Source organism: Camelus bactrianus, chromosome 7, assembly GCF_048773025.1.
Source record: "Camelus bactrianus isolate YW-2024 breed Bactrian camel chromosome 7, ASM4877302v1, whole genome shotgun sequence".
Lineage (NCBI taxonomy): Eukaryota > Metazoa > Chordata > Mammalia > Artiodactyla > Camelidae > Camelus > Camelus bactrianus.
In genome coordinates, this window is record NC_133545.1 from 49,675,667 (window position 1) to 49,690,540 (window position 14,874).

At 33.7% G+C, this 14,874-nt stretch overlaps 1 protein-coding gene across 10 annotated transcripts in view; it reads right to left on the reverse strand.

The window, feature by feature from the left end:
• HDAC9 (histone deacetylase 9) overlaps positions 1 to 14,874 on the reverse strand; it is an 819,260-nt gene that overhangs the window by 359,043 nt on the left and 445,343 nt on the right. The gene's annotated exons all lie outside the window — the stretch shown is intronic.

The window sequence follows — 14,874 nt, forward strand, 5'->3', positions numbered from 1 at the left end:
TAAAATGAGAACTGAAGAAAATTACTAATCTCTCTGAGACTATTTGTCTGTAAAAGTGGTGAGAAATAATGAGACGTATTTCAAGGGTTATTGTATGGAAATAATAAGATATATAGATAAAATGCTTGAAAGTGGTATTAGCCCATAGAACTCAATGGTACTATTACTACTGTATAAATTTAAATAGCTGTTATCATTAATGCTCTTCAAAATTATTTAATAAACATATATAAATTATATATTTACATATTACTCCTGCCAGTGGTAATCTCAAAGTCTCTACAGGCTACTCGTTTATTCCTGACTAGCAATCACAACAAGGCAATTTGCTGCTCTCTGGTTTGTCAGTGTTTTACTGCTGGACAACACAACATCTTAAGGAGGTAAAAACCATCATCATGTAATGAATCATTAGGTTACCCTTGATATTACATTCTTTATTCTCTATACCTGTTTTATATCACAAAGTTTTAGTGCACTCTCTGGCAAATATTCATTTTAAAAATCTTGCATGATCACTATAATGTTTTACAAAATGAGGGAAGTCACATGAACCTGTTATGTTGTAACCAGAATTTTTAAATAAAATACTTGGAATAAAATGGGAAATAAACTATTATACAACAAAGGTATTGTGAGTTTTTATTATTTTAATTGACTATACTCAGTTACGATGTGTCAATTTCTGATGTATAGCATAATGTTTCAGTCATACATATACATACATATACTCTTTTTGTATTCTTTTTCATTATAAGTTTCTATAAGATATTGAATATAGTTCCTTTTGATTTGTTTTTCAGATGTGTGTTGAACATGTTTTATAGTGGTTGGAAATAGGTAAAACAAACAAACAAAAAACCAGGAAAGACATTGATATATTACACAAAAGTACTGTGATCTCCATTGTTGAGGCCACAAAAATAAAACACAAATCCTGCCAAGGGGTAAATTTCACTATTGTAGAAGGGCAGAGTTTACATAAGAATAACATAGGTAAGAGGGCAAATTAAGGGAGCTGAATTGTAAAAGATTTCAACATCACTGCTTCAGGGCAGGGAAAGCAGAGTATTTGGAAACACTTCTATAAATTGCAGTGTTTAAGATGGCTTTTGAAGAATGGTTAGGTATTTCAGATATGAAGAGCCCACTGAGGAAGGGCCTAGGGCATGTGTGAAAATCCACATAAAATTCTGAACAAGAGGTTAACAGGATCAGAGCTGCTCTTTAGAAAGATCAATGCTGGTTAGTGTTTCATTCTCAGTCCAGGTCATTTGAGAGCTGCTGTAAACTCCATCCAAACTTCAAGGGCTGGCAAGAGAGGCAGGCACCCTGCCTGCTCTCCCAGTATAATTTCTCTCTGTAAGAGTGACTGAGTCAGGGTTGGTTCTTGGCTCAAGCTGTTCAAGTGACTTAGTCCTGGGAATTTAACAAAATTACTGGGGGGAAGCGCTTGTTTTGGCTGTTCTTTCAAACAGGTAAGAGGTAAACCTAGGGTTGCACTAGGTCATCCTTGTCACCCTTAGGAAAGAGCAGTACTGTATGTAAAGTCCAGCAGAACCAGGATAGGAACTCATATATCTAACAGCAACATGTGAACACACTGAACTAACATCATCTAAGCAGTGAGTCACTAGAAAGATTCAGTTAAATGAATCCTCCAAGTCCTCTTCTTTTTCTTTTTTTTATAACTAAGCTAATTTATACTAGTCTCTTCTTAAAAATTAAAAGAATCCTGAAAGTACAATTCTGCTCAGACATTATAACCTTTTTGGGTGATGTGATTTACAAGGTTTCTAAGTCTAGGTCCAAACTCCTAGGGAAGAGTTTACTGTGACTGGTTAGTGAAGTCTGCCTTGGACACTGGAGGGATTTTGTAGTGACACTCGGGCCACATGTGTGCCTGCCTTGGTCTATACTTGTGCTGTCCTATATGATAGTCACTAGCTAGCTACATGTGAATATTGACATTTAAATTTAATATTTGTCAATGAAAATTTTAGCCACACTACCCATATTTTGTGTTTGTTTTCAAGTGGTTACATTTGCCTAGTGGCTACTGAACTGGACGGACAGTGCAGACAAAGAACTTTTCCATCATTACAGAAAAATCTATGTAGAAGGACTAGTCTATACTATTTTCAAAGAAGCCTGTATGTATAGCTATAGCAGGGTAACAAATTCTCTCTGAGAATTTCTTTTGTGTTACCTACTTCAAAATGTATGTAATAAAATTAATATGGATAACTCTAATTAAATATGCTGAAAACATAACTAAAATTAATATATTAATCTTCTCTTATCTACATTCTTCAGGTGGTTTGGATCTTTGCTTTCACTCAAGAATGTTTATAATCCAGAAATGTGAAATAGCAGTTTCTCAAGAAGGTGGCTCAAAAGCTAAATTAACATTGGTCTTACTATGAGGACTGTGAGCTCCTTAATGGCAAAAATCCTTTTTTACTCATATTAATATTTTCAATATCTACCAAAAGGCACAGCACAAACTGTGGTTTGCCAGATAAGGAATGAAGATGTGACAAACAATCCCTTCAAGGTCATTTTTACCATCTAATTGGGAAGAACAAGATAAAAACAATAGGATGAAAAATGATACCTAATAATTGACATATGATTGCCAGCTTTAATAGCAAAAATTACAGTGAAAAGAGAATACAGATAAGGAAAACATCAGAATGATGGTTTTTATGAAAAATGACTTTTGAATTTATCTTGAATATGGATAGGTGGTAAAGAATGGAGGAATCAGTATAAATATTAAAAGTAAAAATAAATATAAGTTCAAAAACAAATGGTTTTTCCAAAGAAGACATACAGATGGTCAAAAGGCACATGAAAAGATGCTCAATTATCACCAATTATCAGACAAGTGCAAATCAAAACTACAATGAGGTATCACCTCACACCACTCAGAATGGCCATTATTAAAAAGTCTACAGCAGGGGAGGGTATAGCTTGATGGTAAAGCGCAGACTTAGCATGCATGAGGTCCTAGGTTCAATCCACAATACCTCTGTTAAAAAATGAATAAATAAACAAATGAACCTAATTGCATCCCTCACCAAAAATAAATAAATAAAAAGTCTACAAACGATAAATGCTGGAGTGGGTGTGGAGAAAAGGGAACCCTCTTACACTGTTGGTGGGAATGTAATTTGGCGCAGACACTTTGGAAAACAGTATGGAGATTCCTTAAAAAAACTAAAAATAGAGTTACCATATAATCAAGCAATCCTATGGAAAACAGTATGGAGATTCCTTAAAAAAACTAAAAATAGAGTTACCATATAATCTAGCAATCCTACTCCTGGGCAGAAAAGACAAAAATTTTAATTTGAAAAGACAAAAACTCCAATTTGAAAAGATACATGCACCCCAGTATTCATAGCAGTTCTACTTACAATAGCCAAGATGTGGAAGCAACCTAAATGTCCATCAATAGATGACTGATAAAGATATGGTATATATACACATACAATGGAATACTACTCAGCCATAAAAGGGTGAAATAATGCAATTTGCAGCAATATGGATGGACCTAGAGTATCATACTAAGTGAAGTAAGTCAGACAAAGACAAATATCATATGATATCACTTATATGTGGAATCTAAAACAGTAACACAAATGAACTTATTTATAAACCCAAAGAAACTCACAAGCACAGAAAACACTTATTGTTACCAAAGGAGAAAGGAGGTAGGAAAGGATTAACTGGGAGTTTGGGATTAGCAGTTATAAACTACTATATACAGAATAGATAAATAACAAGGTCCTACTGTATAGCTCAGGGAATTATATTTAACAATTTGTAATAATCTATAATGAAAAAGAATATATATATATATGTGTGCCTATACATACATATAACTGAATCACTATGCTGTACACCAGAAACTAACACAACATTATAAATCAACTATATTTCAATAAAAAAGCAAGTAGTTTTATTGTAAAAAAAAAAAAAAAGAGAGACTGGTAGACAAAAACGAGAACTCTGGGTAAATAAAGGTCACTTGATGAAAAATCTAGCATGCTAAGATAAACTGATTACAAAGAAGGTTTTTGAGCAAAAAGATCAAGGTTCCCATCAGATTTCTTTGCCACAGAGGACACTTTCATTTCAAAGTTACTCAGTGGGTGGTTGAAAATTTAAAGGAAATATAATCACAGATATTTCATCATTTATTTTGTCATCTTTTAATTTACCTCACTAGATGTGTCTAGAGATATATAAGTGCATATATTTGCATGGAATATTTTCCCAATGTTTCAAGTTATATAATTGTGAATATTACAAATTAGGAGTCATTTGTCAATCATTCTCATGATTATACAACAGATGGCTAAATGCTTTCAAAGGCTTAATTATTATTTTTTGCCAATTTCTCATTCCAATCTTATCTAAAATGTCCTGCCTGTTTCTAATTGAGCATTTTATGAGGAGTGAGAAATATGTCATTAGACTTAGCTATAGTCCATTATAATGAATCTGAGATCAAGTTCTGCAAAAGCAAGATGATTTATTTCTTATTTATATGTTCTTCAAATCATTAGTATTTTCTTATCTTATGCTTTGTGAAACATGGTATATTTCCTTTTTTGACTTATGTGCAATATTTGGAATCATTTGTTCCAAATCTTTCATTTAACCAAGAAATATGAGATCCAAAATCATGAAGTCATATGTTTAAGGTCATATATTAGTGACAGGGTTAAGACTACAACTCCAGGTTCTTTTTGCCATTCCAATAATTTTACAATTATACCATGTGGCTACTATTAATAATTCCTACCACTAATGCCACACTACTATTCTCAGTAACTCACACTGGCAATATGTACAGAGACTGTTATACATCAGGCACTGTGCTGAGCACTTTCATGAAATATCTTTATTGCTTGTGATAATTCTCAAGCCAAATATTTTCCATACTTCACACTTTAAAAATTGAGGCTTGAAGAAGTCCTGTAACTTGCCCACAGTTATACTGGTAGCACTATGCTGGAATTCTCAGTCAGATCTAACTCCAAACCATGAGATTCTTTTCCATGCTTTGTCTTCCCTAGGCTGTATCAGTTTTTTCACACTAGTTTCCCCCACAAGCAAATAATTTGAGTTAGATTTTCAAAGTTCTTACAAGGTTGATTAATTATCAAACAATTCTCAACTGACACTTGCTCTTAGTTTCAACTAGTGATCGTACATATTGCATCTACAATCTGTGAGACCAGCTTCTCATTTACTGAATTGTGAAACTTAAACCATGTGTTCCTTGTTTCTAACCTAACCACACACCTACCTTTTGAATCAAAAATTCTTAGGAACATGAATTTCCATTACGCTTTTTATGATTTTTAAATGAAAAATTACATGTTATAAATTCATATCCTTCCTCTATCACAAGGTATCTTACTATTCTGCATCATTTAATTCTTGGGTAAATACTACAATAATTTATCAGTTGTAACAGCCACAATTACCTTGTATACCACTAAGAAAAAAATGCAAAAACAGAAAACATTGCTAGTTAAACTATAAAAATCTTATTGATTAGATCCATTTAGATATATTAGTTTAAAAAAATGAGGAAATAAGTCAAATCATTCTGCTGTACACCTTAAACTTATATGATGTTGTATGTGAACTATATTTTCATAAAACTGGAAGAAAAAAATGAACATCTTATAATCAATGAAATATGGTAGTTGAAAATGTCTAACTTTTCATAATCTACATGGTTAAATCTGTCAAAAAGCTTTCTTTTAAAAAGGTAAATTTTCTAAGTAAAAAATTAAATCCTATTTTTAAAAGGAGCTGAAGTTTTAAATTTTTGGAGGGCTAAAAATTGGTTTGGTTTTCCCATCAAATCTTTAGTGTTTGATACTAGGAGAAAAGTAAGAAAAACACAGAAAAAAAAAGTCCTTATAATTAACAAGTCTTGCTTACACAGTAGTTTATGCTCTGTAACAACCCAATATTTCATCAAATTTATTCTCAAAGAGCAAAACTCAGTGGAGTATTTAATTCCTCTTCAGGAGAAGAGAAAGATGACATATACAAGAGGGCACAGAATAAAAGACCATAGAGTGAATCATTAGGCAAAGACTTTAGCACAAAATATTGCATTCCTTCCAAAATGTGATTTAAAATTATTTCAGTCTATTCTGTCATAGTATTTTTAACACATAGATTTGTTAGTCATGATCACACTGAGCCAAAAGAGAGTAAATCATTGTTAATCTTTAAAAAAAAAACTATTATAATTAATTGGTAGAGAATTATATTGCTTAAATATGAATCTGTCACCTCAAAAAGTCCAAAAGTTGTGCTTTTAAACTTTTTTGAAAAGATTTTACAGGTTTAAAAGTCAATGGCTGACTTTTGGTATCAGCCCCAACATACAAAAAGCTTGGAAATCTTCACTGTCATCTTCACCACAAGAAGAAAGCTGAGCACATTAAAAACCAAAGTGATTTTCTTAGCTCCACCAGAGATTTGAGGTCTCAGAGCAAACTGCCACTCCAAAATCTGGAGTGACAGGAAAATACAGAAAATCACAGCTGAGATCAACTTACTGAGAGCAGAAGCCACTGGAGCCAGTAACTGGTAGGAACACATAAATCTTAATTTTTGATGAGCTGATGGAGACACGGATGGCTGGAGGCTGAGCGTGGACTAGCTCGAGAGTTAAAAATTCCAGGGGCTCAATCTCAGGGGGGACTGTACACATTCGTGGATTTTATTTACAGGAACCCAAGCAGGTTCTCTCAGTGAAGATCAGTGAAGTGTCCCCTTCTGTATAAGTGACGGTAGAGAGGAGAGGTGAAGGAGAGAAAAGGAGCCATTTTGAAATATGCCCAGGAGAAAGTACAATTTTGAAATATACCCAGAGCATCCTATGACAAAATCTGCCCTCCAAGGGACAGTATTTTACCAGAGCTTTACTGGACCTGGAGGGAAGGTCCACTAGCCAATCCTGGCCTCTTCTAGCCTTTCAGTATCACTTAAGTGGAAGAAAAGAGAGGCTAAGAAATAATTCTGGAGGTCACAGAACACATACTCAGGTTCCACTAAAAACAAACAAACAAAAACAAAACCCCTAAGATTTAATCATAAGCTTATAGAACAATGTCTCTGCCCAATATCTTACCACCACATCCACTGGGTTCCAGTACAGTAACAGTGGATTACAACCGAGAGAGCTGTAAGATACATTCTATTTATGAAGGAGTTCTTAGGGGAAACCCCAAGACAACAGAGGAAGAAAAAACAAAAACAGAAACAAAATAAAAACAAGGAAATTAAAGCCTCTGCACCTACATCTACTGCAAACATTAAATAGATCTCAGTTCCAGCCAGATTAACGTAAAAACACACACCAAAAGCCTAACCACTCAGTTTCTGTTTTCTGATATGTCATGTCAAGCTTTTAACAAGTTGAAAAGCATGCTAAAAAGCAAGAGAAAACAGTCTAAAGAGACCAAGCAAGCATCAGACCAGACTCAGATATGACAAAAATTTTGGAATTATCAGTTAGAGAACTTAAAATAACCATGAGTAATATGTCAAACACTCCAACAGAAAAAGTTGATAACATGCAAGAACATATGAGTAAACATAAGCAGAGAGATGGAAACTCTAAGAAAGTATCAAAAAGAAATGCCTGAAAAAAAAAAAAGCACAGGATGAAGAATGTCTTTGATGGGCTCATCAGTAGACTGGACACAGATGAGGAAAGAATCAATAACCTTGAAGATATGTCCATAAAAACTCTTGAAGCTGAAAGGCAAAGAAAAAAAGAACAAAATAACCCCAAATCTGTGCCAGTTACAAAAGATGTAACACAAGCATAATGGAAAACCCAGAATAACAAGAAAGAAAGGTGCAGAAGATTATTTGAATAATGGGTGGAATCCACAGATACAGGAATCTCAGGGAACATGAAGTAGTACAAACACCAAAAACTAGACACCTAGGCATATCATGTACAAACAGCAGAAAACCAAAGGCAGTTATCTTCAAAGAAACCAGAGGATATTAGAAAGCAGCTTGCCTACAGAGCAACAACAATAAGAACTACATCGAATTTCTTGCCAGAAACCATGCAAACGAAGTTTTTAAAGTGTTGCAAGGAAACACCCCAGCAACCTAGAATTCTATAGTCAGTGAAATTATCCTTTAAACATAAAAGAGAAATAAAAACTTTCTCAGATGAACAAAAGCTACGGAAATTTGTTGCTGGTAAATCTGCCTTGCAAGAAATACTAAAAGAAGTTCTTTAGCAAGAAAGAAAAGGATATAAATTAGAAACTCAGAGCTATATAAAGGAATACATAAATGAAGGTACAATAAAATGTTTTATTTTTCTTATTTTTAATTGACCTAATTGATTATTCAAAATAATATCAACAAGGTATTGGGCAATTTTAGCTTATGGAAAAGTGAAATTAATGGCAGCAAAATTATAAAGGATGGGAGAGAGGAATTCAGAATACTCTGTTATAAGGTACCTATACCCATGAAGCAGTACAGTGTTATGTGAAAGTGGGTGTAGATTTGCTACCAATGCATACTTCAAACTTTAAGGAAACCACACAGAAAATTTTTTAAAAGAGGCACAACTGATATGTTAAGACAGTAGAGAATTTGGAATCATAAACAATGCTCAGCTAAAACCAGAAAAGGCAGGAAAAGAGGGGAAGATTAAAAAAGAACGACAACAAAGAGTAAGTATAATCATCAGCAAACAGTTACAAACATGGTAGATACTGATCTAACTATATCCATAATGAATTTAAAGGTGACTGGTCTAATATACTAGTTAAAAGAGACTGTCAGAGTGGATTAAGAAAAAAAAAGACCAAGCATATGTTGTCTATAAGAAAACCATTTAAAACATAAAGACAGATGAAAAGTAAAGGGATGGAGAAAAATATATTATACTAACACAAGTAAATTACAAATTAAAACCACAATGAGAAACCACTGTATATCTATTAGAATGGTTAAAATCCAAAACATTAAACTGAAAATACCAAGTGTTGGCAAGTATGTGGAGCAAAAGGAACTCTAATCCACTGCTGGTTGGCTTGCAAAATAGTACAGCCACTTTGGAAGACAATTTGGCAGTGTCTTACAAAACTAAACATAGTCTTACCATAAAATCCAGCTATTGCACTCCCTAGGCTTTTACCTAAATGAGTTGAAAATGTATATCCACATAAAAACCTACATATGAATGTTTAAAGTAGCTTTATTCATAACTGCTAAAACTTGGAAGACACAAGATGTCTTTCAATAGGTAAATGGATAAACAAACTGTGGCTCATCCATACAATGCAATATTATTCAGTGCTAAAAAGAAATGAGCTTTCAAGCCACAACAAGACATGGAGGAATCTTAAATGCATATTGCCACATGAAAGAAACTAGTCCTGAAAAAGCTACATACCGTATGACTCCAAATATGTGACACTCTGCAGAGGGCAAAACTATAGAGACAGTAAAAATACCAGTGGTTACAGAGATCAGTCGAGGAAGGGATGACTAGATGGAGCACAGGGGATTTTTAAGGCAGTGAAACTATTCTGCATTATATTGTAATGGTGGATACATGACATGACATTATGCATTTGTCAAAACCCATAGAACTTTACAACACAAAGAGTAAACCTGAATGTAAATTATGGGCTATATTGCTATATTAATAATAATAATATATTGATAGTGGTTCATTAACTGTACCAAATGTACCACATTAATGCAAGATGTTATTAAGAACAGACTGTGGGAAAGAGGTAAGAGTAATATGGGTGTCCTCTGTATTATCTATTCAATTTTTATGCAAATCTAAAACTGTTCCAAAAATTAAAGTCTATAGATTTAAAAATAAAGTCAATGGCAGAAATTAAAACTCTGTTTGGCCTTAGTTAGCAAAGAGCATCCACCAGATTTCCTTCAATGGTAAAGGAAGGAAGAAAATTTGCTGCTACTTTGGAACTCCATACTCAGCTCTGAAATGCCAGGGAATCGGCAAAATTAACAAAGAATTTTATTCCCACCTTGACATTACCATTGCAAGCTGCTTATAGCTTAAAATGAAGAAGTTTATCACTTTCTCGTTTGCTCATTTTATCAATAAAGACGGCAGAATACAAGACCTTAAAAAAACTTTCCACAACAATAAGCAATTTAGTTTTAACCTGATGCAAATAAACGAAACTCAATTCCTTACCAACTAGGAACATAGAGTTAAGATTTACTAAGCACTTCCTAAGTCCTAGATATGATCCTAAGTACATTAGATGCATTACTTCATTGAATCCTCAAAATAACTGTATGAACCAAATGCAATAATTTGTTGATTCCCACTTTACAGATGAGAATCATGACCTAAAGAGGTTAAGTAAACTTCCCAAGATTGAGGATCCAGATTTCAAGCCAGTATGTGGATTCAAAGCCTGTGTTACTGTGCCACATTGCTTCTCAGTTCTGAGAAAACTGGTATAAAATTGATCACAAAGAATGTATTTCAATAATTACAAGCAAAAATAGCCATAGCAACAGAACTAAGATAGAGTACTAAGATCTAGAAAAATACTCCAGTTTTTGCCAATCTGGAATAAAATTATGAGTGATTATTTTTATATACATGCTACCTTAGTGCTAGTTCTGTGCAGAAATGTGTGTGCATGTCCCTGTGTGCACACGTGCCATGTGTTTGTGTATTACGAGAAAGACACAGAACTAAAGACAAAGAAAAAGAGAGATTTTAAAACATTGTTTAAAAATCTCCTTGTATTAATTCTGGGTTATAATAACTTGAAAAGGTCACCAAGGTACCACAACATAACTTCTAACTGTTATATTAAGGGAGATTTATAAAGCTATATATCTCATCTCCGCCTTCTTTCCAATTACTCAGGGTGGAAAATGACACTGGCCTTCCAAAACCTTAACTTATTTTGGACCTCGTCCATTTTTGAGTCTTATTCTAGTGTCGCTGACCATTAAAATGAATATTTCAGTGAGGTTGGAACAGTCCTATTAGACCAAGCCAAGCTTTAGTTTTATATGGCTTATGCTCTTTAAGAGGTTAATCTAGCCAGCCAGCTCACTTTGTTCAGAAGTATTAAATGGAAAGATTGTAACAATCAAAGAAAGGCAAAGTTCACTGGGTAAGACCCCCAGTAATATAATGGAGCATAAAACCTCCAGAATTTTTTACCATAATATTTTATGAAACATATGCACACTCTGGAAAAGAATCCAATTCAAATGGTTTTGAAGGTCAGTTCAAAGTCACCATGTATGTACTATCTTTGTGAGAAATATATACTATTTCAAAAGTGCCTGAACCCAGAAGCTTCCTTTCCCTATTTTATAGTTTATTATCAGTCCAACAGTGTATTATATTAAGGAAAAAAATTCACCTACTACAGCATGAAATAATTTGCAGCCAAAGCCTAAAGTTCAGTAAAGCATTCCAAATTTTGGTAGCAACAAATTCTTGTGTTAGGGGACAAAAGAAATCACAGAGGGTATTCTAAAAGGAAGTGCTACCTAAAATGTGGGCAATAAATACAAAAGTTATAAATAATTATTTTATCCTCAACTTCACAACCAATTATGAAAACCTTTGAAGTTCACTGTTGTGAAAAGAGCAAAAGAATCAATTCTTACATTTAAAAGAAAAGTGAATTAGGAATGAGCATGATTAAAGCTAACTATTCATATTATTCTGATGTTTCCAAAAAGCCCAAATGCTATGAGCAACTATGATTCTCCCAAGGGGAAGGAAGTAAAGGTCCACTTTGCATGACAAAGGTCAGATTTCTGCAGGCAAATGAGACTTGCATGGTTGACTGTTCCTTGGCTGTAACTGTCTGGCTGGGTCCTCAGAGGTCAAGAGAGGTTCCAAATTCTGCTCACTGCTTAAGGGACACCCCTGGGGCCACTTTAATCATTTTAAGGTCATTAGGACCTTTCTTACTCTGGTTGCAACTTTACTCCCTTAAATCTTGCTAGCACATTTTGGCAATTCAGTAGTGATGTACATTAAAAAGAAATTGAAAGTATTTAGTATTGTATTCAGATCAAAAGATAGAATCCACTTAACAATTTCTTTTAAATCTAAAATTCAGTTCTATGAAATTCAAGCAGGCCACAGAGGGTGATAATCAGGCCTCAGTAGAAAAGCCAGACTTTCTGATAGCTTGTCCTGGTATTTACACTGCATGACCAAGACCACTCTTCCAGATTTCATTTTATATGATGTAGCTTTATGCGATAATGATCTTAAATAGTTTCCCCAATCATCACATATGTTTAAATACGGTAATATTTTATTTTTTACTTTTTAGTAATAACTATTGAATCACTGAAAGAGAGCAAATGCTGAAGTCAGTATTACTATTTGACTGTATTTTAATGTTCTTCTATCTAGTGCAAATATATGTCTAAACTTTCTCACGGTGCATTGGAAATACACCAAATGGATTATATTTATAAAAGTTGGAAGATTTTGGTCTATTTGTACTTAATGAAGGCTATCTCTAAGTATCTTAGATAATGTGTAGAGAACATCTGTATTTAATTATATCAAACTTTTCTTAGACAATGGGAATTGAATTAAGGAATATTTTGAACCCCCTATAGAGATATAAAAGTATTAACGGCTGTTCAAGAACTTTAATGATACAATGCTTGAAAATGTTTGGTTTTACAGATCAACAGCCTGACACTTCATAAATATCAGATATTCAGTAAAAAGGGAAGAACCTTAAAATACTGGGCAAATACAGAAAATACACCACTAGAAAAGACAAGGGCTGTATTTTTCACTATTATTGCATATCACGTACAAAGGATGCCTTTCATATTAGTACAGATATGAATAAAATTTTGTAACATGTAAAATGAGCAGGATTTCTCTTAGAATTTTGCTGTGGACTGAGAATTTCTACAAGAATAAATTAACAGCTTGCTATTCATTCTTCTCAGAGGAAAAACCCTAAGCTGTTCTCATGGAAACAGTGAGACACAAAATATGGGTTTTTAGTACTTGTCCTTAACTATTGAAAAAGATCAAATTTTCTTTCTGGATGCTTACTGGTTCCAAATGCCACTTCTTTTCAAAGTCAGTGTCAGTTCTGCCGTCAGTTTTCAATCTCCCAGTGGTAAGAATATATTCAAAGGCTGTGTGCACAGCAGGGTAGAAGTCTTTCTCCCTGAATGTAACTATATCACTCATCAGTAACCTCCTGCCATAAGGGAACTTGTGTTTTCTTTCCTTTTAGTGACTCCTTGGGCTCTTGAATGCCAGTCACTGCCCTGAGACCTGGGGCAATATTCACATAATCTCTGTCAATAGTTCCTACACATGCCATTGGTGCAACTAAACGTCAAGGCTGCAGATCAAAGTCCCCACATTCTAAAACTCACGTCCTTTACGGATCAATTTTCATAAACTATATTCTGTGTTTTAGAAATACATGGAGGCTCACTCTTTGCTTTCTTCCTTTTATCCCACAGAAGTTTATTTATATGAAAGGCAATCTGATTTGCAGATAATCGTGTGAAATTCTCATGCAATACATAAAGCTCATTCTTTCCTTTGCATAGTCTTCTATTGAAGTATTTTACCATATCTAGTATCAGAGTAGAAATGCAAAAATCTCTGGGCTATTAAAATCAAAAGATACAAGTTGCTTTGCAATACTTGACCATCCTTCCCCCGTACCTGGTACAATACTGGCTAGATGGTGGGTAATAAATTCTTACTCATGATTGATTTTATTTTAAAATCTTCATTATGCTGGAGGTAAATTATATGACAGAAAATAGGTTCAGCATATGTTTTCACAATCTATATCCATTTTAATTATTCAAAGTTGCTTGGGAAAAATGAATGTAATTATTAGAAAACATTTTCACTCTGTGGATTTTATGTAGATTGCATAGATCTATATTTCTTCTGGTAGATCTTAGTAAAATACAATGGACCAAACTATCAGCTCTGAATATCTTTTCAAATCAATTGTGGATATAAAAATTTTTCAACTTACAACTTTCTCTAAAGAACTTATCTGGAAAACACTGTAAGATTTAGAACATAATGTACACAAATGCTATTTATGCTTACATACCTAGCCATAGTTTAAATAGATTTATTATAGAGGTAAGAGTATAAAACATTAAATATGCACATATCAAAGGGCTAAAAAGAATATGAGAAACCAAATGCAGACCTTAAAGCCATAGAGCTGTTTACTAAACTCCACATTTATTCCAGATTCGTTGTCCCAGTTCCCCTAAGCAAATTTTAATATAATTATGAGATTATTAGGTACAAAGCTTCACTGTGAGTTTTCCTATAATCTGTGAGACATTAGGCAAGTCACTTACTCAGAACCTAGCCTTGGCCTTACCTGTTTTAATAAACAATTAAAATGTAAGGCTTTTTAAAGTGTGAGGAGAAAGAAGATGATTATTTCCATTTTTGTAGCAAATGGTTAAGGCTCCACAGAAAATCAGATAACTGGAGAAAATTACAGAGGTCCTCATTAAGGGAGATTTAAATTTTCTGAGAAATCAGATTTCTATTTTCTTTAATTCTACTCTTTATTGCTAATAAGATAACAATTTGTCTAAAATCCAAATGTGATTAACTTTTAAATTGAAAAAGTTACTTTGACAATACACCGAATCAGCCGATGTAGAAACAGGAGCATGTGTGTGCATGTGCGCATGCCTGCACGCACACACGTTTGCTTACGCTGAGAGCAGAGGTGGAGAGGGCATAATAGCTACGATTCAAATCCTTTAACTCTCCTCTAGAGGTATGGCAAA